General features: G+C 37.8%; 1 long non-coding RNA gene across 1 annotated transcript; it reads left to right on the plus strand.

The window, feature by feature from the left end:
- Window positions 1-11,159: 11,159 nt before the first annotated feature.
- LOC121774893 lies at window positions 11,160-13,731 on the plus strand. The gene is made up of 2 exons (XR_006045061.1): window positions 11,160-11,876; window positions 13,478-13,731. It is a non-coding gene; the product is annotated as an uncharacterized LOC121774893 (long non-coding RNA).
- Window positions 13,732-26,212: the final 12,481 nt, after the last annotated feature.

Here is a 26,212-nt window from a genome sequence, read left to right on the forward strand (position 1 = left end):
CCAAATTCAAATGATTCCACACAACTCAGCAACAACAAGAAAATCAAACATCCGATTCAACCAACAAATAAACTCTGATCAACCCGATCCAGCCATGTCCCTGCACAGATTCAGTGAGCAAATGCGAAAAGCATCCAAAACAAGTAAACTAACACGAACTCCAGCAAAACTCAATAACTAAATCAGAAACAAACATCATCGACATAACGGAAAATAACTTGCATAAAAACAACGAAAATAGTTGGTAAAACAGAGTGCCGAGCTTCGAACAGTGAAGCTCGGTGAAATCCACAAAATAACGAGAAAATAAACTGGAACTTGTTTCTTCGCCCTCCACAGGACGGTGTTACACCACAAACGAAAACACGAGAAAGCGAAAAGTAGAGGGGTTATTTAGTAATCGTTATATCTGATGATATTTAAGGATGCATAGGAATGTATGGAATTATATGATGTTTTCAGATGAAATGATCTATGTAAATGCGTGCCCTAAATGGATTATACGGTGCAAAAAAATGAACTATTAGCATATAATGTGATATGGTGAGAAATTCATGCGCTACATGTGATAAAGGAACGTGTTCGAAGTTAAGTCATATGAGATGAAATATGATATGATTGAAAGTAAGAAATTCATATGAACTATATGCTTGAAATGAACTATGCGAATGCGATTTTTTTTTATTGATACATGATGGGATCTCAAAATAAATATGGTTGTTGACGAATGTTAACTTGTTATTTGAACTTTGTTGTGAATTGTTAGTTTGATTTGATAATTTATTATTAATATTATATCTTGTTTATAGGGAAAATGAGAAATAAATGATATGATCTGAATCTGTGTGCCCTTGAATGGGTTGTATGTGCGCTCGAGATCGGGCTATGTGATGTGAATGGAAGTATGAATTTTATATGGATTATATGTGTGCTCGGAATTGGGCAATAGGAAATATGATGTGATGCAATAAAGATATAAGCTAAGTAATTGTACATGATACAAGATATGTGATACAAAATGTGATCAGATTAGAATGTTAACTCCGTAAGAACTATGTGTGCGCTCGAGGACGAGCTAAGCGAATATGGAAATTTAAATGATGATTTAGAAATGAAATGGAAAATGAAATGTGTGCTCTAAGTGAGCTATAATGATATGAAATGATATGTCTAAAAATGTGAGTTTTAAATGAAATTAATATATGAGTTTGAAATTGAGCGATATGAGGGGAAAATGGTACTATGCTTGTAATTATGGAATCCAGTGAATCATATGTGTGTTTAAAAGAATGTGAAATGTATTGATGACCAATATATGATGGAATTCGAAAATGAATGTGATATTTGACATTTATGCGAATTGTATTGATTATTTGGGAGATATTAGAATTTTGCTGTGGTTGATTAATTTATTTGGATGCTTTGTGTTTGAATTTGAATACTGTTGGTTTTTGGGCATGCTCCATTTTTAGGGGAAATGTTGCCCAATTTTTGTTTGAAACTAATGGAATAAATAAACTACGGAATTATAATAACAAGAGATGATGGCTATAATAGAAACAATATGCAATATGTGGTGAATCAATGTGGAAGTATGTGGTATGATAAAGAGAATGTAAATGGATATGATGTAAGAGGACAATTAGAATAAGTTTAAAAAATGAACTAAAATGGTGTACGGGATAAATGAGTAATAAAAATGATAACATTGTCATGTGAATGCGAATGAGGATCTGAACGTGAAATTACTGATTATGTGATTTTACATGCTATTTGATGAATGATTGTTGAAATAAGAGCTATGGATTTCACATTGGAACGTATGCGAAAGTCTGTCAGATAATAAAATGTAAAGAAGTATGCAATATAATTTGATAAGTATTGTGTATTATTGAATATGTGACATGATGGAACCAATAATCTTAATTTGATATATTAGGGTGAAATATGAACATATGTGGCATTATATGTGGAAGTTAGATTATGTGATTATAAGTGCGATTTTGTGACAAGTTAAAAAGCATGACGTGATAAATAGCAAATAAAAGATAATAATAATATTATTATCTAATAGTAAAATGTGGTTGTGTTAAGATGTGATTACGTGATTTTGTATGTCGTTCTATGTTTGGTTGTGGAAATAAGGGTACACTATGTAGTCGAGGATATAGGATGCTATAGAATGACATATATGAACCTGAGGCGCTTTTAGGAATAAAGTAAACTCGATGGAATTTCGAGGACGAAATTCTTTTTGGGGGTGAGAGTTGTAACATCCCAAAAATGACTCTAGACGAATTCATGGTTCTGGTTAAGAAATCGACAACTCAGGGCTTTCGACGAATAAATCGATATTGGAAATAATGATTGTAGATAAAATATAGTTGATAATTTTGATAAGGATAAAATGTGATGAGGACTAAGTATTAGAAATAATATATGAGTTATGTTATAAATAAGATAAGGTTTGTGTTAAATTGTCGATTTAGAGTTATATGTGATTTATTCGATAACAGAAAAGATTCAAGTTAATTAAAATAATTAGTAATAAATATTAATGATTAAAGGATTATTAGAAGTAAGTATTAGAAGCTTAATGTAGGTGGAATTGGGAAAGAAATCGGAATTTAACCGACAATTGTATATAAAAATCGATAGAAGGGCAAAATCATCTTTTCACTTAAAAAATAATACAATACCTTCTAGAAGCCAAGGGGTGGACGGTTTTTTTTCACATCGTTGGATTAATATTTTGACTTCCAACATGCCTTAAAAGTGTAGAAATGTCTAGATAGTTTTTAAAGATTTAAAATGTGCCACTTGGAAGAATACTATTCAAAGTAATAAATAAATGAAAGAAGTGCATGATAAATAGCTTAAAATCAGTCACTATTCATCACCTTCCATCCTCAAAAAATTTCGTGCACCACCATAGGGTGAAGAAGAAGCTCATTTCTTCCATATTATCAACATTTTACGGTGAATCGAAGAGCTAAATGCATCAACGAGGGATTATCAAGGTGTAACTATCTTTCTAGCCTATTTTTATCACTTGAAATTTAGTAATGAATGTGTTGTGTTGGCTGTATTAATCGGACCTCCTTGGTTGGATAAGAAGATGGAGTTTTTTATTTAAAATTATCGATCTATTTGTGTACGTAGATGTCGATAAACTTGGTTTTAGCTTCAACTGATTCAAGTTCTAACTTAGAAATCCCAAAATGATAGAAACCCTAGGCCTTCAATTCATGAATTTATATGGTTAGATGTGTGAAATAATGTTGCAGAGGTATTGATGGATAGCCAAAAACATCATTAGAATCCATAATTGAAAAGTAATTGATATAAAAGTCTAAAGAGGATTAAATCTAATATTTTTCAATTCACTGTTCTGAATTGTTTAGCATGTTTATGACTGTTAAAACTTTGGCTTAACAATTTTTAAAATAACTATTATGAGTCTAGAGATTCTCAGAATTATTTTGTGAATTTTGGAGTTCACTTACTATAAGTATAAATTGTTATAATAATATGTTGTTCAAAATGGAGATACAAGTCTTGCCGGGCGAAAATTACAATGAAAGAAAACAAGAAAAATTACACTTAATCAACTGAAACAATTACACGGGAAAAGTGTGTAGAAAGCGGTAAGCCGAGTCGAGGAGTCCTCTTTCCGCAAGACGAGATACGCCCCGGTAGTGCTCTCGGTTTGGCGTGTCGTCCCCAAAGATAAAACGGCTTCGTCTCTGGAGTAGCAGCACCGCTAGCAACAGAGCTCCGGCGAACAGGAGTGAGGCGGGGGCAGAGCTTTGACGGGAAGTTTATGCAGAGAGGGAGAGAGCGTGTATGCAAAATGCTTGAGTTGTGTTGTGTGTAGAATGCAATGGATGCATGCCTATTTATAGGCCAAGTCCACCTGCAGGGCATTGATGGAGTCAACAGCCATTATGTGTGCCATGATGGCTTGACTGTAACCGCCGGGGGTTATTGACTGGTGCACTAGCCATTGGGAGCTGAAGAGACACGATGCACCTAGACATGCTACACGACGGGATACACCATGGACCCGTCGGGGTCCGTCGGGGACCTCTTGTCTCCCGTTATGAGTCGGGGTCCGTCGGGGACCTTTTGATTCCCGTTGTGAGTTGGGGTCCAGCGGGGACCTTTTGACTCCCGTTGTGCGTCGAGGTCCAGCTGGGACCTTTTGTCTGCCGTTGTGCGTCGGGGTCCAGCGGGGACCTTGACGTGGACCAGGACCCGTCGGGGATAGCGTGGAGTTTGGGGTGGTCTAAAAAGAACAAGCGGGGCACGAACCACACTCAACGACCAGCTCCAAAGAACAGCCCAAAGACCACCAAAGACCAATTGCCAAGATCCAAGATCCAAGGCACAAGGCACAAGGCACCCGGCACCCGGCACCCGGCGCACGGGGCACGGGACACGGGTCACAGTGCACGGTGCGCGGTTCGCGGGCGGGCTGCGGCGGCATGCGCGTGTGCGCGCGTGTGGGCTTTTCCACCCGTCTTATTCCACGATAATTATTACACATGATAATTCATCTGATTAAATACTTCATCAAAGAAGTTAATCATCCCCGATGTGGGATAATTAACACTTAGTTAATTAATCCCTTAGTCTCTTCACATAGCTCATTTCTAGCTTTATTGTGACCAACTTTAATATATTATTTCTCACTTACCGGGAATCGGATTTGAGAAAATGAATATACTACGGTCATCTACTCAGAACGTAGATCGACACTATTGCATTTAATTTGACAAAATTAAATGTCTTACACCATTTATTATTAGTCAAAAATCATTTGACCAAGCACGATTCCAACAATCCCCCACATGAGTGGAAATTGCCAAATGCATATGTATGCAGACACAAGCTCAACCCTCAAGAGGTATGTAAGCATAAGGATAGATAGTTTTTAGCTTTGAACCATCCATAGTCAGCACCATCGGATACACAGGCGGACTAGTAGCGCGATGCTTTGAACTATTCCTCCACGGCGTGCACAATGATGTTAACACTTAAACATCTCAACCTCATCCGTTCTCACGTTTTGTGTCCATTTCAGGCCTTGGACACCACTTTGGATTCATAAGTGTATTGTTTGAAGCGGCCCCACTTCACACTTACATAGGTGATTCCTCGTTAAGTATCTTGCCATACTCGGTCTCTTTGAGAACTTCATCTCGACGAGATCCTTTAGGGATCATTAAAAGTCATAGACTTAACCTCACCACTAGGCAAGTTTTTCAACACTCTATTGCTTTCTAGGGAATAGATATAGATGAGTGTTTCACACGAACTCTCATAGCTTAGTTTTCCCATTGAACCAAATTCTTGGGATCTCCAGTCATCATGGTTGGGTTACCACTGTGACAATTCTTTAGTTTGTGGATTTCAAACCCATTCCCTCTAGTAATTTATTCATTTGATCACGATTTAACCCTTTGATTAGCGGATCCGCTAGATTATCCAATGACTTCACGTAGTCAATTGTAATCTCCCCTGTTGTGATCAAATGTCTCACGGTATTATGTCATCGACGAATGTGTCGAGACTTACCATTGTACAAACCACTGTTTGCCCTCCCAATAGCGGCTTGGCTATCACAGTGAATTAACACTGGAGGCACAGGCTTTGACCAACATGGAATATCTTCAAGGAAGTTTTTAAGCCATTCAGCTTCTTCCGCGGCTTTATCTAAAACTATGAATTCAGATTCCATAGTGGATCGGGCTATACATGTGTGTTTCGTGGATTTCCACGAGACAACACCACCCCCAATAGTAAAGACATATCCACTTGTTCAAAGTGAGTCTTTGTTATCGGATATCCAATTTGCATCGCAGTACCCTTCAAGTACCGGGGGGTATCTCGAAAAGTGTAGCCCATGATTTTTATTATACTTGAGATATCTCAAAACTCTTACTAGAGCTTTCCAATGCTCTTTGCTTGGATTGATCGTATAACGGCTCAACTTGTTCACAGCGCAAGCAATATCGGGTCGAGTGCAATTAGTAAGATACATGATGCATCCAATGACCGGTGCATAATCTTCTTGTGCAATGGGCTCACCCCTGTTCTTGCTCAAGTGAACATTGAGTTCTATAGGCGTCTTAGCCGGGATGCCATCATAGGCGTTGAACCTCTTTAATACTTTCTCAACATAATGAGATTATGTTAAGGTGATTCCTTCGGATGTTCTTAGAATTTTCATTCCAAGAATTACATCGGCTATACCCATATCCTTCATGTCAAAGTTTCTCTTTAACATGGATTTCGTGTCGTTAATCACTTGGGTGTTACTACCTATGATTAACATATCATCAACATAGAGACACACTATAACGTATCCATTATCAGTGTTCTTAATGTAGACACATTTGTCACATTCGTTGATTTTAAATCCATTTGATAGCATCACGTTATCAAATTTCAAGTACCACTGCAATGGCGCTTGTTTCAATCCTTAGAGGGATTTAACCAGTTTGCATACCTTTTTCTCTTGTCCAGGTACTACAAAACCTTCAGGTTGTTCTATATAGATTTCATCTTCAATGTCACCATTTAGAAACGCAGTCTTAACATCCATCTGATGAATCTCAAGATTGTGCACAGCAGTAATTGCGAGAAGCACTCGAATTGATGTAATTCTCGTTACAGGTGAGTAGGTATCGAAGAAATCGTACCCTTCCTTTTGTTTAAAGCCTTTGACTACCAGTCGAGCTTTATACTTATCCACTGTTCCATCAGCCTTAAACTTTCTTTTAAGGACCCATTTGCATCCTAAAGGTTTAGCACCTTCAGGTAGATCAACCAACACCCACGTGTGGTTTAGCAAAATTGAATCAATTTTACTTTGAACAGCTTCTTTCCAATGCAACCCGTCTGGGCCAGCAAAGGCTACTTTTATCGATGTTGGTTCTTCATCCAACATGAATGCAATATAGTCAGGACCAAATGTTTTTGGTGTTCTGACCCTGCTACCATGTCTCGGTACCGCATCGTTTGGATCAGGCCTTGTTCGCTTGCGCGATTCTGGCTCTTCATTCGCTGATTTAGAACTAGTGGCTTCATCCTCAATTCTCGTCTCAGAATTGGGTACAATATTTTCCTTGTCTTTGCTAGGAAATATGTTTTCAAGAAATACAACATTTCTTGACTCGATTGTTGTTCCCACGGTCACAGTCGGTATTTCAGACTTGTGGACAACGAATCGATATGCACTACTATTAAATGCATACCCAATAAAGATACAATCAACCGTTTTAGGACCGATTGTAACTTCTTTGGGTGGAGGAACCATTACCTTAGCCAAACACCCCCACACTTTGAGGTATTTGTAGGATGTCTTCCTTCCTTTCCACAGCTCATAAGGAGTAACGTCCTTACTTTTGAGTGGGATTTTGTTTAGGATGTAGTTGGCTGTCAAAACAGCTTCCCCCCACATGTTCTGGGGCATCCCCGAACTGATCAGTAACACATTCATCATCTCTTTGAGAGTTCGATTCTTGCGTTCTGCAACACCATTAGATTGTGGTGAATATGGAGCAGTTGTTTGATGAATTATACCACTTGCGTTGCATAATTCCTCAAACGGGGCTACGTATTCACCCCCTCTATCACTTCGAACCATTTAGATTTTACATCCAAGTTGATTCTCGACTTCGTTCTTATAATTTTTGAACGCTTCTATTGCTTCGTCTTTACTTCTTAAAAGACAGACATAACAATATCGTGTGCAATCATCTATGAATTTGATAAAGTATTTTTTACCACCTCTCGTTTGCACCAATTTTAAGTCACATACGTCCATGTGAATTAATTCAAGGGTTTTCGTGTTCCGTTTAACCGAATGAAATGGTAACTTAGTCATTTTCGCCTCAAGACAAGTTTCACATTTGTTTTGAGTTTCTACTTCATTTGCCTTTAGTAAATCTAAACTTACTAATCTTTTAATGGCATTTTAATTTACATGTCCCAATCTATTGTGCCACAAGTTAGAACACTCAGTCAAATAAGAAGAAGTAGATGCATTCTTATTATTAGCCAACGGCTTAGGGACATGACGTACATCTACACTAAGCTTGAAAAGTCCATCGGTTACAAAGCCTTTCCGAGTGACTTTCCAAACTTGTACAAAGAAAATCTATCAAATTCAAATACAAGTTTAAACCACTTATTCACTAGTATTGATCCTGACACTAGGTTCTTGCGGATGTCCGAGACGTGCAGCACATCCTTCAAAGTGATGGTGACTCCAGACGTCATCATGAGAATCACGTCTCCAATGCCGAGGACTTGAGACGAGGCTTGATTCTCCATATTGATCTTCCTCCCTTCAACAGCGGTGTAGGAAGCGAACTTGCTCTTATCGGCACAGAAGTGGGCAGTAGCTCCAGTGTCGATATACCAGCCACCTTTGTTATCAACAAGGTTGACTTCTTCCGTGACCACAGCAACAAGGTCACTTTCATCCCAATCCTTGAACTCTTTTTCAACAACGTGGGCAGCCGGCTTCTTCTTCGGCTTGCGGCAGTACTTGGAAAAGTGGCCAGGTTTGCCACAATTGTAGTTGTTGCCTTCAACCTTCCTCGTAGGCTGCTTCTTCTTTCCCTTGTCCTTAGCAATTGGACGGGAGCGTTTGTTGGAGAGACCGCCCCGCTCCAACATATTGGCCTTTGCAACAGGTGGGCCATGGCCCTTAGCCAAACCATCGCGTTTGCGCACGTCTGACTCGATGCGCAGCTTCACGATCAAGTCTTCAAGATTCATCTCCTTTCGCTTATGCTTAAGGTAGCTCTTGAAGTCCTTCTAGCCGGGTGAAAGGAATTTAAATGACCGTGCCCGCCGTGAAAGCTTCAGACAGGGTCATTCCCTCGGCGGTGAGGTCGTGGATGATGAGCTGGAACTCTTGCACTTGGTCCATGATTGGTCGGGAGTCGACCATTTTGTAGTCCAAGTACCTAGCTATTACAAATTTTTTAGTACCCGCATCATCACTGTGGTACTTCTTGTCTAGCATTTCCCACACTTGTTTTGATGTGGGAATAGTACAATACACGTTGTAGAGACTATCATCTAAAGCACTTAAAATAAAGTTTTTACAAAGATAGTCTCCTTTGCACCAAGCGTCATAATCGACGTACATCTCGACGCGTGCCTCGTCTTCACTTGGCGAGGTTGGCTCGTTCTCCTTGAGGAAGTTCACGACGCCCAACGTTGTTAGGTAGAACAACATTTTCTGTTGCCATCTCTTGAAGTCCGTTCCAGTGAACTTCGACGGCTTCTCGGCGGGTGGCATCATCCTTGGTGCCATTGGTGCCGAGCTTGTCCCATGGAAAGGACCAAGTCTGTTGCCCCCGTAGGAGCTAACAATTGGTTGGGGCACAGTACCCCCCACAGTTGCGTGGAGCATGGAGGCCCTCGCATTTGTACCAACCCCGAAGGATCCAGCACCCGCGCCGACCCCAGATGATCCAGCACCCGCGCCGACCCCGGAGGGTCCAGCCCCCGTGCCGACCCCGATGGATCCAGCACTCGTACCGACCCCGGAGGGTCCAGCACCCGTGCCGATCCCGAAGGGTCCAGCACCCGTGCTGCCCTCGAAGGAACTAGCACCCGTGTTGACCCCGAAGGATCCAACACCCGTGCCGTGCCCGAAGGCCCCGACACTCGACCCAATGAAAGATCCAATGGAACCACTGAAAGTGGAACTGACCGATCCACTCGAGGTGAATCCAGAAACAGTCCCAAATGGGTTGTCAAACACCCAAGCGGATCTTGAGGAGGAAGTTGAGAAGCCAAGAGTCGGAATCATCGTTATGTCTGACGACGTGTTGACGGGAGCGACGGAGGACACAGTGGATGGAACGGTGGCAGCGGCGGTAGACAGGTCAGTCGACATCTCCAAGCAAAGGTGTTGATTTAAGTTCAGTTGGTGTGTAAACTCCTTTAGTGGCAAGATTATCTCGTCTTGCGATTGTTGTTCAAAATGGAGATACAAGTCTTGCCGGGTGAAAATTACAATGAAAGAAAACAAGAAAAATTACACTTAATCAACTGAAACAATTACACGGGAAAAGTGTGTAGAAAGCGGTAAGCCGGGTCGAGGAGTCCTCTTTCCGTAAGACGAGATACGCCCCGGTAGTGCTCTCGGTTTGGCGTGTCGTCCCCAAAGATAAAACGGCTTCGTCTCTGGAGTAGCAGCACCGCTAGCAACAGAGCTCCGGTGAACGGAAGTGAGGCGGGGACAGAGCTTCGACGGGAAGTTTATGCAGAGAGGGAGAGAGCGTGTATGCAAAATGCTTGAGTTGTGTTGTGTGTAGAATGCAATGGATGCATTCCTATTTATAGGCCAAGTCCACCTGCAGGGCATTGATGGAGTCAACAGCCATTATGTGTGTCATGATAGCTTGACTGTAACCGCCGGGGGTTATTGACTGGTGCACTAGCCATTGGGAGCTGAAGAGACACGACGCACCTGGACATGCTACACGACGGGATACACAATGGACCCGTCGGGGTCCTCTTGTCTCCTGTTGTGCGTCGAGGTCCGTCGGGGACCTTTTGACTCCTGTTGTGCGTCGAGGTCCGTCAGGGACCTTTTGACTCCTGTTGTGCGTCGAGGTCCAGCGGGGGACCTTGACGTGGACCAGGATCCGTCGGGGATAGCGTGGAGTTTGGGATGGTCTAAAAAGAACAAGCGGGGCACGAACCACACTCAACGACCAGCTCCAAAGAACAGCCCAAAGACCAATTGCCAAGATCCAAGATCCAAGATCCAAGGCACAAGATCCAAGGCACAAGGCACCCGGCACACGGGGCACGGGACACGGGACACGGGTCACGGTGCACAGTGCGCGGTTCGTGGGTCGCAGGCGGGTGGCGGCGGCGCGCGCGTGTGGGCTTTTCCACCCGTCTTATTCCTTGATAATTATTACACATGATAATTCATCTGATTAAATACTTCATCAAAGAAGTTAATCATCCCTGATGTGGGATAATTAACACTTAGTTAATTAATCCCTTAGTCTCTTCACATAGCTCATTTCTAGCTTTATTGTGACCAACTTTAATATATTATTTCTCACTCACCGGGAATCGGATTTGAGAAATGAATATACTACGGTCATCTACTCGAAACGTAGATCGACGCTATTGCCTTTAAATTGACAAAATTAAATGTCTTACACCATTTAGTATTAGTCAAAAATCATTTGACCAAGCACGATTCCAACATAATACAGCTACAAACTGTCCAAATTTTGGTACACTGGCATATTTTGGTATGTGTTATCTGAAATATTCCGGGAACTTAAGGTCGATGAAAACTTGATTGCATAATTTCTAAATTTACTATAAGGTGTTTAGTTATTCTTTGAATTTTGTGATTAATTAAAGAGTTTAAATACTATTTATAAAATTGTGTAGAAACTATTGCCAGAAACTGTTTGATTTTGTTAGTCTCTTGTAAAAGGATAATATCTCTCAAACCATTAGGAATTTTTGAGTGAATCTTGTTTCATTGTAAAATAGACTTCATGGGGTATTTATTTTTAGCCTCTAAATCCTTTTGAATGGATGTAGAACATTAATGTGAAATCAGTCCAGTGCAATTGTTATATAAGAAGTTAATTGATGAATCAATGAATTACTATACATCTGGGATATTAAATAAGGTTAAAGGAAGGAGCTTAGCTCATAGTAGTATTCTCTTTCTATAAATTAATGTGGATTGCATGTGATTAGTAAGTAAAGCGAGAGGTTTCTCGGCGATAGCCGAAATGGAATAGAAAGGGACCGGAGTGACTGGAACATTAAGATGGAAAAAGGGCTTATGCTCATAAGCCTATCAGGTAGCATGCTCAGCACTTAAATGGCATGATTCCCTTACGTGCTTTAATGTGATTATTATGTGACATATTGCTTGGTAAATCATGATTAATTATGTGGTAAAAGACTTATGAGGTAAAATGTGAAAGTAAGATGAATTATTGAATGATTTGGTAATGAAGTATGAAAGGGAAGAATATGATTGTGACTGTAAAGATGGTGAGATGTATACAAACAAGATTTTCATGTGAAATATGTCTGATCGATTTGTGATGATGCCTGATCTGTCTGTATGGATGTGTTATGTTGGAAATCATTGATAATAAAGTATACTTGTCTGTGCTTATGCCCCGTGCTTGAGTGTGTTCTGTGGGTACAATTGGCATGCCATAGGACAGCAGCGCTACATTATCTGTGATCTCTCGTCTTCTGGATAACCGAAGCGAAGATCGTCTGATATCTGTCTGAAATCTGATCTGTCTGATATCCGCTTGTCTGATATGCACCCTCATGGGTGATTTGATTATCTGTCTGCACCCTAAATGGGTGGTCTGTGCGGAGTCCTCTTGAGGACAATATCCGCGTCTGCATCTGATCTGGTCCGCGTACCCTAGTCTGTCACTAAGCACATTAAGGGGCCATATGTGAAAGTTATGTGATAGTGTCGATCAAAATATTCGTGATGATATATGTGACAATACGTGTATGATAATATATAAGTTATAATATGAGATTATGTGAAACATCTGTTATATTATACGTGAAACATCTGTTATATTATAAGATCGTCTGATATCTGTCTGAAATCTGATCTGTCTGATATCTGCTTGTCTGATATGCACCCTCATGGGTGATTTGATTATCTATCTGCACCCTAAATGGGTGGTTTGATTATCTGTCTGCACCCTAAATGGGTGGTCTGTGCGGAGTCCTCTTGAGGACAATATCCGCGTTTGCATCTGATTCTGTTTCTGATCTGATCCGCGTACCCTAGTCTGTCACTAAGCACATTAAGGGGCCATATGTGAAAGTTATGTGATAGTGTCGATCAAAATATTCGTGATGATATATGTGACAATACATGTATGATAATATACGAGTTATAATGTGAGATTATGTGAAACATCTATTATATTATACGTGAAAATGGATTATGTTACATGGTTTTGTTGAATTTTGATATAAATATTGAGAATCTGAGATTTGCAGACATAGTTTATGACATATGGGAATTTTCGTATTATTATACCCTTCTGATGACATAGTTGGAAATTTAAAGTCGTAGATGAAGATGTGACTACTGGTACGAGTATGTAGATACGTGTAATGACGTCTATAAATTGCCAATGTTAATGTGTGGATATCATGTGAAATATTAGAAGCTTCATATGAAAGCTCATGATTGTTGATAAATTCTCGGTTTGATATCGCCTATTATTGGGTTCTGAGCATGTGTTGGTTATAGAGGAGATGCTGCCCTATTTATGTTAGAAATTAATACGACAATACTAATATGATATATGCGGTAATGATTGGTAAATAAAATAATAAGAATTTAAAGAATTTTAAGTTATATGATTATTGCTTGTAGAGAATTTTGGCTAAAGTGTTGGGTGTGCTACAGGTTAGTCGGCATTGGGGAGTATCGGTCGATGTTTATTCAAGTCTGCGTCAGTGCTGCATCCTCGTCGGGTCACTGAACGTTATCTGTGGTATAGAGTGGTGGCATGTTTAGAAATCAGATTATGATATTCTAAAATCAGTTGCGTTTAGTTTAATGTTGATAAATTAATTTTCGAGGAAATATAAACTTATATGCTTTTCTATGTAAGTAATGGTCTCAATTTGTTACGATAATGAAATTTTAAATTGCCATAATTGATGCGCCTCTTTCGTAACATCACCTATTCAGCCGGTAGATGGTCGGGTAGGGGGGTGTTACACTATAACTAATATTTATCTACAAAACTATATTGTAGATTTGAGATGAATAAGAGTGACTCGATACATTTAAATCATAAATACTAAACCCTGAACCTAATTATTTCCCCATACTAATATATAATTAGACTTATAATCTCTGAGTGAAGAAAGCAATTAAAGGTGAGAATAATTAGACTTAGAAAAGCACATATAGTACTCCCTCAGTCCCATATTAGGAGTCTCGATCACTTTTGCACACCCGTTTTGTAAAAATCATAATAAATAGTTAAAGTGAAGAAATGATAAAATAAAAGAGAAAATAATATAGAGAATAGTCTTGTGTACATTATTATCTCTCTTACTTTACAATTTCTCCACTTTAACTATTTATTATTATTTTTACAAAACGAGTGTGCAAAAGTGACCGGGACTCCTAAAGTGAGACGGAGGGAGTAATATATAATATTTTATTTCTAAAAAAGAAAATATCCCCAAAATGTAACTTTAAAAGATCGACTTTAATATTGCAAAAAAATATTAAGATCACTTTGCAAAATCTTTTCAATTCTTCACCTCTTCTAAAACCTTTTCACTTCTCTCCGTTACTACGCGAACCCAAAAATCTTTTCATTTCTACCTCCCCAAAGATTACAATAATAATAAAAAAATTAATATTATAGAGGTTTTATTAATAGTGGACTACTGCTATTTAACTTCAAATTTTTAAATAGGTAATCAATATATCTTCAAAAAAAACTTTATACTTCCACCTCTCAATTAAATTTATTTTCAAAAACCTTTTCATTTCTACTTCTCATAATTATCACACAACTAATAATACCTTCTTATTATTAATATTATTAATATTATTATTATACATATTAATATTGTGATAATCATCTAAAAATGTAAAAATTTAACCTATTTTCTTATATTATTGTAAAAATGTTTGAAAGTATGTATATTGCAATCATTTCATCACTTGCATTACCAATCTGCATAATCTCCTCAAATGACTTAAAATTAAAAAGCATTCTAATTATGTGAAAATATGAATTAATCGTTGAGTTATAATTGCAAGAGCAAGTTTACGTTGCAATAATTTAAGATTGCACTGGTGAGACACTTCCTGGTTGAGCTTCATTTCATTGCAATATAGTGACCATATACACTAAAAACCCAAACCTTGATACCTAAATCCTAAACCCTTAACTTTAAAATATACTCATCATGACCAACAAATAAGTCAAATATCAATTAATTCTCCCTCCGCTCCCCTAGTTCAATTTTACTTTGTTGATCACTTATTCTATTTTGAGGGTTTTAGATTTGTATTCGATATCTTACACTGGGTTGACCTACTTGATAATCCTTACTCATATCAACAAAGTGCAATTTTAATTAAAAAAATTAAAAAACATGTTGAAAAATTTCCCCCTAAACTCCACTTTTATATAACTCATAAAAATCTATATGAATATCATTTTAAATATTGAAATTTATAAAAAAAATTAGGTTTAAATTATATTTCATATATTTGATTGGAATAAAAGAAATTAAATATCGTCATTATTATTGAGCATTAAATATTACACAACATTATTATCTAATATTTAAAACTTTTGATACAATGGAATTGACTCGAACATGCATCAGTATAAGTATATTGACAATATCCATAATTGTATAATATTTAAAACTTTTGATACAATGGAATTGACTCGATCATGCATCAGTATAAGTATATTAACAATAATGATCCATAATTGTATAATATTATTAACCGGTTCATTCATTCATTTATACTATGGCTGTTCACATCACATACCATAAACGGTAAACCCCCGTCTCAGAACCCACAGTTAATTATGTCACGTTATTTTACTCCATTTTGAGTTTTGCAATACCTACAATAATTAATACCCCAGAAACACCAAAACTATATCACAATTTAATTTAATTCTCTCAAATATTTTTAATTCATCTTCAAAAAAAAATTCATTTCATTTTCCCCAATTCAATTCAAAAACCTTTCTTGTAATTTATTTATATTTTAAATAAAATGTATATTCTTTAAAAATTGCATAGCTTGAAAATTAAAATATGATCCATTAAACATAACTACAATACAATGTAAACATAAATATATTTAAACATTGGACATCTCAGTTATATGGAGATATGTATTAGTATTAATTTTCTTTAAATTTCTCACTTCCTCTTCTCCAAATTATCATAAAAATAAAAAATAAATAATATACTTCCACTCTCTAATTTCTTAAAAATATGCATAATGATTATTTGTTATTTTCTCCAAAACCCCCTTTTATATATGAATCTAAAACTTGGTCAAATATTGAGTTGATTCATTTTATTTTGCATTGTACATATTCAATTAATTTATTGTTCGACACATGCTATTTTTTATTTGATCATTTTAAATTAGTACTATAATTTTCATTGATATTATTGTACCAGAAAATCAACTAACCCAACTCATGAAGTAATCATTCTATAATTACTTATAGTTTTTAAATGAATTCATGAATACGATTTTAAAATTTGTGATTAAATTGTAAAGAATAGAAGCATTTTTTTTGTAAATTCAAATACGTGCAAAGTATTTGAACTCGATAGTTATAGGGATAGATTGCAACTGAATTATCTCTACTAAAATACTCAATAACACATGATATTTAATATAATTAAACCATTTATAATTATAGGGATAGATTGTGCCAAACCAATTTATTATAAACAGAATTTAATTATTTTCCAAATTGAAAAATTGAATATTGAGCCAAATATGATAAAAGAAACCAAAAATTATAAAACAGCTAAACCTCGAAGGCCCCGATAAATAACTTCTTAAAATCAAATAATTGAACAAAAATAAATTTAAAAAATGTAAATTAAATAAACTGGGCTAAAAATAATTATCATTGCAGAATAATTATAAAATTGACCTATATCTATTATGAGTTACTTAATTTAGTTAAATAGTGATAGTCTCCCTCTTTCTCACGATTGCGACGCTCCTCCATCATCTTCTCTACTCTTCATTGCCTCCTCAATCTTCTTCTCTATATTTCATCGCCTGCAATTTCCAGCAACTCCTCCATGCTTCATCTATTATTTTTTGTAACTCCTCAATCTTCTCAGACATAATGTTCATTTTCTTTCTTCCTTTAACAATGCATTTGCTGGACTTTCACCGTGAAACCTTTCAGTGCATGACGAAAATAGCACATCTTATGCAGCAACACATGAGAATCACAACACTTCTTTTTCCACCACGGTCATTACAATTTTAAATAAGAGAATTGGTATTTATAGAAAATTTAGTAGCTTTTGGCATTCTAATCCCTTTTGTATTCTTCTCTATTGACTCTTAGTGATCCTAATTTAATTTATTATAAATTAAAGTAGTAATAAATTGCATTGGAATTTTAACCGTTCTCAATTATAGGTTTTATTGAATTAAATATAATTCCAATGGTCATTGTCTCCCATTGATTAAAAAAATACGTTATTAGTTATTAGAATTATCATAATCATACGTTTTAACATTTAATCATGTTTAGAGACCCTTTAATCACACATTTTATCTTTATTCGTAGTATTTTTTAACTAAAATGACATTTACATAAATATCCCCAAAACTCCCCCTTTATATATGTATAGATAGATTACAACATTATTTAATGCTCAAAACAAACATATCATAATAATTAAAAATACTACTCTTCACGAAAAATAGTCATATTTTATTATTTTAAGATGTGCAAAAAAAATAGTATTACCATTGAAAAAATTTAAACTTTTACTCATATTTTATCGATTTTTTATCCTTCGTTTCTTACTCTCTTTTTCTCCATTATCTAATCTCTCTTACTTTACCAATTTCTCGTTAAAACTCATGTTATCCACAGATGATATAATTTCAAAGAGAGTATATTAGAGGTGAAAATATAACATCTCATGAAATATTTTCTATATACAAATTCTATAATATAAATAAACAGGTTTCAAATAATGTTAGACAAATTTAAATAAACGTGTTACTACTTTTTATATATTATATACATTTAATAACAAAAAATATAAAATATTGACATGGAGCAATAATTTATAAAACAGATAGCTAAACGATTCATTTAAATTAAAACATTAAATAAGAATTAAATGCAAAACAAAATACTAATACATTCAATTTACCAAAAGCATTGATAATTCATACGACTCAACCTATATATAGATCTTTAATAACAATAATAATACATAAAGGCCACTTAAATAGGAAGACTATTCGATGATTAGCTTAATGGTTCATCCCAATAACTAAAACAATAATCTAACAACATTAGCGGCATTAATCCACATTTTGTCATTTACCTCATTCTATATTACAATTTTCTGTCAAGAGACAAAAAAAAAAGATTAGAACTACACTAAATATTCAACAAATAATAAACCTGAAATTATACAAAATACATTCTCTAAGTACATCACCGATGTAAAATTCACCGAACCTCAAAACAAAAAATCACACGGTCAATACTCTAAACTGATAGACATTGGTTTTGACTTCATGAGCGGTAGTTTCATAAAATGAATGCAACAAATTTTGATAACCGAATAAATTGTGGAAGGCTCTAGATCATCGAGCAAGGTATGAAATGACTCAATACTTTCAAACTTTCTCCTTATGATAAGAATAAAAATATCAAGCTTTAGTTATCATAACCAAATAAAGGCTCTATAAACCTTTCTTCTTATGAAAGGTAGAAAACCTTTAGAATAATAGTCGTTATATTACTATTATAGGAAATAACATGATGGATGACCAATTCATAAAGGCTGCATTTTTCCTAAGTCCTAGTTCTCTTGAACAAAAGACTAGATATGGAAATCATGGGAGTCTGAATTGTCAATCAATGTTTGTTTAAAAGCGAAGTGAAGATGCTTTGTAAGTTGGATTGACCTCTTTTAAGAAGGACAATGACTTACATGACAATGCAACTTCTAAGTAAGAAATCTTAATCCAGTTAGGCATTTATTGCTGTGGGAGCTATTGATGCTCAATTATTGTTTTATGATTGATGCTTAAGACATTATAGTATTAAAACAATATAAATGCAATAAGATTGAGTATTAAACAACACATCAACTTCTTAAACAATGAATGCTAAAGTATTTATGGCTCTTAGTCTTAAAGCCAAGAAAATACTTAGTAATTGTTCAAACTGATCTAAACTATCAAGATTTAACATTTTGTAAATAACTTGAAAGTTGAGAGTGTCTGTTTGATGCACTGTAAGTTAGAATCATTTGATTTTTCAAGAGATTAACACTTACAGGAATGCAATATAGAAAGACTAGCGAGCCTCAATGGTTTATACCATAAGGAGACGAGCGAAAGGGTCATGATCAGTAGTGGGAGTCTAATCTCCATTGACGAATCCAAGCATTCTTATAAAGAATTGGATAGTTATGTAAGAAGAAATCGGAGTCTTATAAGACAAGTTTGATTAAGTGATGAGTTGTACTCGTAAAAATCTTATCATTGATGGGATAAGCGTTAGAAATAATGAGCAACACCTTAAAGAAACTACCAACATCAGTACCTTCTACAAAACATGAGTTGTGGACTAGAGCGACTCTAGTCTAGCACATCTCAAGGTGTAATGTTGTTCCAACACGTGTTGGAAAGGTTTCCAAGTAATTGGAGTTGAGTACTGAGGTATGTTTTAAGGTTGTCCCTAATAATATAAGAATATAAGTTCTGTAATCATCAAGGATAGAATTCTTGTGAAGATCAAGAAATGAACTAAAAGCCTAACAACATGATAACTCTCAACATACAGAGAGATATCGGATTTTCCACATTACCAATAAGTCATACCATTAGAAACTTGTGCAATAATTAGATCAACTTCAGTACCTAAGATTGTAAGAACTTGTCGTAGTGGGAGCGTTCCTAAGGAACATAACAAGTTCATGGGTCTAAGAGTGTCCTAAGACTCAGTCTTATATTAACTTGAGCAAAATCCCTTTAACTACAATGTAGCACTGGTTTATTTGGATATTCATCCTTGAAAAGGTGATAGGTTCCAAACTATAATCTAAGATAGACAACCTATTTTACAAGACTTGCAATACTACCTATAGGTTGTGTTAGTCAGTGGGAGCTAGTATATCTACAAGTGTATATGTGGATCTCAAAATGGCTAGACAATGACAATGAGCTATACCCAAAGAGAACATTTTCTCACTGTCGTTGTGCCAGGATTTATTCGATCTCATTGTCTATTTAGAACTTACATAAATTAGAATGTATGTATTATGATTGTCAAGACAGCATTCTATAAATAGAAGTCTTGAGGAGATCATCTACATAGAACATCCTAATGGGTATGTAATTAAAGGCATGGAACACATGATTAGAAGCTTATGAAGATCTTCATGGTCTTAGGCAAGCATCTAAATCATAGTATATGTGTTTTTATCAAAATTGCCAAATGTCTGGAATTTGACTTGTGCCCTTAATTGTTTGTAAGCACAAGGAAGTTGAAAGTGCATTATGTATGGTATTATTGGTACTCTACGATGATGAAATCTACAAAGTTGCAAACAACTAAGATTGACATCTGGCGTAGGAAACTGGTTGTCTAGCAGTTTAAGATAAAGGATTAAAGAGAAACACATTCTAAGCATCTAAGTCCTTTCAGAACGCTAGAAAAAATGTAGAGATTCTCTTAGGAATACTATATCTATACATTGCTTGGAACATTTTAGCATTAGAAATTCCATGAAAAGGTTTATACCTTTCAAGATGGAATTGCCTTGTCTCTAGTCAAGTGTCGCTTGACGCTTAGTGAGATCAAGAATTATGAGACACTTATTTATTATTCATGGAATAATTAAATTACAATTGACCAGTTTTCTGAATAATAAAACCTTTTTTCGCGCTCCTCTTGAGGACATTATCAAACGAGACTCACCTCGCGCACGATTCAATATAATAGCAATCCTAGCACCGCTAGATATTAATCTACACTGCCCAATATGCCAGGATTCTTGGGTTACGAAAAACCCGCACCTTTTGGCAAGTCAAAATAGTGCGCAATTAATACTGTATGCTCAATGCTAACGTACATTGATTAAGAAATAAATTATCAAGACCTCGTCTTTCAGTAGATAGCATATAGACTTGTCTTGCTGTTAGATCCAATTCAGTGCTATACCAGTAAGGCTTAGAAATATCGGACTGACATTGTAACCTTTCATGATAGGTAGCCAAAGCCTATCTGGGTTGTGAAATTCTTGTTTTTCTTTGTTCATAACTGACCGTGTTACCTTAAAGTGGACGATGCTCACAACCGGTCTACTAAAACAAAGACTTAGACTTTGTTTGCTTCTTATGCATTTAAATGTTTATCCCACATCCAAGAGAATTAATTAGACAAAATATATATAAATATTGTAGTGGTTCATTACATCAAACATGTACTCAGCGGGTACGGGTAGCCGCAGCTGCAGGTTCGGGTATCCGATGTGGGTATTCGAGGTACCCGTTTAGCCTTGCGGGTCGGGTTCGGGTAGGTAAAAATTTGAATTTTCGGGTTCGGGTACCCACAAAATCGGGTGCGGATAGCCGCGGGTACCCGTTTCGATACCCCTGATTCTAGCTCACGCAAAGCCGCCCAAATGGATCTCCCGCCGCATGCATTCAGCCGCCACCACCACCTCAGGTATGAAAACGTCTTCCGCCCTCCTAATTTACTCCCTCCACCCTATCCCCCACCACAAACCCCTTCGTTGAATACTCCCCTTCCACCACCGCCGCAGTCGTCGTCTCCTCCCCCTCCCCTACAAATTCATCACATGTCTCCAACCCTCCATCCTACGCGATTTGCTTTCTCTCCACCGCGGTATCCAATTATTGAGCGATCCCACCGATATACGTGAATCGCCTGGGAATTGGGATCGAACATGACAATTATTCTCGGGGTCGTATTGATGATATATGTGAATTGCCTGAGAATTGGGATAAAGATTTAGGTTGGGGTGCCACGAGAGTGGTACGAAGTCAGGGCCGCCGGTGCTAGGAACGACGACTGAGAGAGTACCTATGCGTAGTGCACTATGAGAGGAAGAAGTGGAAGAGATATTTTGCATTAATTCATAACAATGAAGCCTTATAAAATGGGAAAAGCAACTTATATACGCTGCATGCACACAAATGACATCATCACAACAAGCTAACTAACTATATTCTCCTCACGCTCCGCGCACATGGTTGATTTGATCCTCTATTCTCTTGTGTTGCTTGCACCCATGCACCACATTATTTAAGTCTCCATCCTTCGCGCTTATTCCTATTGCATATCACTATCAAATCTCCCCCCATCGCATAAACCTTGTGCCCAAGGTTTGAAATGCGGAAAACGCTCCTCCATGTCGTGAAGGAATTCCCACGTAGCATCCTCTGGAAATGAATTCGCCCAATGCACCAAGACTTGAGTAGCTGGCATGTTTCTTCGCTTAACCAAACGCCTGTCGAGTTACTGAACAGGCTCCAAAAAGGTATAATTGCCCATCACTGGCAGAGAACCATGCAGCTGGGCTATAGGACCTATCTTCCTCTTGAGTTGCGACACATGGAATACCGAGTGGATTTTACAGTCGGCTGGGAGCTGAAGCTTATAAGCAACTTCACCATACTTGTCGAGGTTCTTGAAGGCCCAAAGTATCGAGGGCTAAGTTTCTGAAACTGAGGATCACGGAGAGTATTTTGGCGATACAGTTGTAGCTTCAAGTAGACCCAATCACCAGTAGAGAACTTTCTATCAGACCGGTGTTTGTCATGCTGACTCTTCATACGACGCTGAGCATGTTTCAGCACCTCAATCATAGCCTCTCGAGTAACCAAGCTTTCATCCACAACATGAACCGCGGAGTCACCTTTGAAGTAAGGAATGTGGAGAGGAGGCGGGTACCCATACAGAGCTTCAAAGGGGGTAGACTCAATAGCAGAGTGAAAGGAAGTATTGTACCAAAACTCAACCACTTGCTCCATTCTGTCGGTTGATCCCCACACATGCATCGAAGATATGTTTCTAGGCAACGATTGACCACCTCGGTCTGGCCATCCGATTGTGGATGGTATGCAGTAGACAAGTGCAACTCCACACCCTGCAACTTGAAGAAATCAGACCAAAAATTACTTAAGAACACCTTATCACGGTCACTGATCAATATAGTCGGGAGACCATGCAGTTTGAAAACATGGTCCAAGAAGGCCTGAGCTACTGTCATGGCTGTGTAAGGATGGGATAAGCTCATAAAGTGAGCATATTTAGTCAGTCGATCAACTACCACCAAGATCGTGGATTTCCCGAAGGATATAGGAAGGCACTCAATAAAATCGAGACTAACTTGAGTCCAAGCTTCCTCTGGTATGGGCAATGGTTGTAAGATCCCAATGAGTACGTTGTTATCATATTTAAACCGCTGGCACACATCGCATTCCCTAATGTAGTGTCTTATCTGCAGCTCCATGTTCGGCCAGTAGAATAAGGAAGATAAGCGTTTGTATGTAGCAAGAATTCCAAAGTGTCCCCCAAAGCTCGAGTTGTGAAATAGCTGGATTATTTTCAGCCTCAAATCCTCATCATTACCCACAACCAACCTCCCTTTCCTCCTTAACTGTCCACCTATCCACGAGAACTTAGAATTCATTAGAGGATTCTGTTGCAAATTCGCAAAAAGAGTAGCAAGGTGAGGGTCAGAATTCCATGAAGCCTCAATCAGGGGATACAGATTAGTAGAGACTGTTGTAATGGCCATACATAGAATTTCAGAGGAGTGCACCCTCGAGAGTGCGTCAACAACCAAGTTCTCCACACCCTTCCTGTATGCGATTTCAAAATCATATGCCATCAGCTTAGAGAGCCACCTTAACTGACCAGGGGTAGTTAACTTCTGCTTCATCAAATGAGCCAAGGTTTTGTGCTCAGCCCTTACTTCAAATTGTTGGTTTCCCAGGTAGTGGCTCCAGTAGGTGACAGCAAAAACTATGGCAAGCAGCTCCTTATCATAGACTGATAGTTGTCTATTTTGAGGGGACAAAGTTTTACTGATGAAAGCAAGGGGATGGCCGTTTTGCATCAGAACCGCACCTATGCCAAAGCTGGAGGCATCAGTTTCAATAGTGAATGGTAAAGAGAAATCCGGTAGAACTAAAACTGGAGGATTCATCATTACTCGTTTCATCTCGAGAAAAGCAGCCTCTGTTTCATCACTCCACTTGAAGGCATCCTTCTTTAGAAGATCAGTAAGAGGTCGGCAAATGATACCATAATTGCGGATAAACCTTCTATAGTACCCGGTTAGGCCCAAAAAACCTCTGAGATGTGGCTGGAGCGTTTGTGAGACCAAAAGGCATAACTGTAAACTCATAGTGGCCATCACGAGTCTTGAAGGCTGTTTTATGGATGTCCTCTTTCCTCATCCGAATCTGATGGTAACCAGCCCTTGAATCAATTTTAGAGAAAATAGTTGCTCCATGAAGCTCTTCGAGAAGCTCTTCAATCAATGGAATCGGATATTTATCCTTCACTGTGATTTTGTTGAGTCTTCTGTAATCAATGCACATTCTCCATGTGCCATCCTTCTTCTTTACTAACACAACCGGTGAAGAGAATGGACTGCAACTAGGCTGTATAAAACCTTGTTTCAGTAAATCATCCACCATTTTCTCAATAATAGTCTTCTGTAAAGCAGTGTGGCGATAAGGTCTAGCATTGACCGGAGAGGCACCAGGAGTTAGGACAATCTTGTGATTGTGAGTTCTCATAGGTCGTAAGGCTGTAGGCTCCTCAAACACAACCTTCTGGGAGTCCATAAACTCTAGTAGTGCAGCAGAATTTGTTTGCTCTGCTCCCTGACCTCCCAAACTCAGAAGCTCAGGTGCATCAGCTTCAGTAACTCTGATGCAGCAGAGTTGAACACCCGGGCAGTTGGTGATGATTTTGTTCATTTCTTTTTCAGTGACAGTATGCACCTTCTGATGAGATTGGCCTCCTCTGAGTATATACCTCTTACCTTGGAGCTTGAACTCCATAATGAGATTCTTAAAATCCCATTGGATAACCCCTAAGGTTTCCGGCCACTGCACACCAAGAACCATATCACAGTTGCCTAATGGCTAGAGTAGTACATCAGTAATGAAGGTAGCATCCCTCAACACCCACTTCAAACCTTTACACACAGCATCACACTCAAGTCTATTACCATCCGCCACATCCACCATCTCTGGTCTAACATGAGTGAGATGCAACCCCAGTTTCTTAGCCAATTGTAAGTCCAGAAAATTGTGTGTGCTGCCCGAGTCAATCAAGATATTCACAGGCCTTTTCCCCACCTTCCCTGTTACTCTCATAGTTCTAAACCCCTTCGCAGCTGATCCATTAATAGCAGGAGATTGGATACTGGTATGAATGACTGGAGTCGTGACTTGTACAGGGAAGTATGAACAATCTGGGAGACAAGGTGTATATTCAGATGGATGATGATGAGATGAGACGGGAACATAGCAGGTCTGCTGGAGTTTTGTCTCGACTGGGAAACAGGCAACTAGAACTTCCTCAGAATGATCTAAGGTTTGGTAGGGTTTTGTCTCGACTTGGAAACAAGCAACCATAATATTCTGAGGATGATCAGAGTTCGGGTGGAGTTGGGGAACAGGAAACCAGAATTTACCAACGACAATCCGAGTTTGGGTAGATTTAGTGGTAGGTTAGGGGTTGGGGTTTGTAATGTTAGTAATGGGGAGTTGATTTGGCCTGATAAGAAGAAGAGATTGCAGAAAAAGAATACATTACTTAGGACTCAACAAGGAAAAGTTCGCAGCAGGCACGTTGGAGGTTTTAAATCTCAACACTTAGCAAACGACTCCAGTAGAGGTAGTTCCAATTTGATCCGCAGGAAGCTTCACAAGAACATATTGATATAGGAGCAACAAAGAACCCTTTGCTTGGAGCTGATCCACAGATGGAAAGAGATAATCATGCCATCGAAGTTGATGCTTGTCAACCCTTGGTTCCTAAAATGAAGAGGAAAAGGAGCAATTTGAACACAAGACACGGGCTGGAGCAGAGAAGGAACACTTTGAACACAAGACCTGCTTCGTCATATGTGGTCCATGATGTAATGACTAAGTGTTCTGGAGGATTGGTAACTACTACTGAGGATCCGCACCAGTTGAGAGCTGATGGGGTCACACAGGAGAACTTTTCACCTCAAGAGAAAGCTGGTTGTGGAGACAGTCTGGTCTTCAATCAGGATGTGAACATTTCAAACAAATATGTACAAGATAAAGCTTTTTTATGTGATGCAGATAGGGGTGCAAATAAGCCAATATACTAAATAT

The sequence above is a fragment of the Salvia splendens genome, chromosome 17 (assembly GCF_004379255.2).
Source record: "Salvia splendens isolate huo1 chromosome 17, SspV2, whole genome shotgun sequence".
Lineage (NCBI taxonomy): Eukaryota > Viridiplantae > Streptophyta > Magnoliopsida > Lamiales > Lamiaceae > Salvia > Salvia splendens.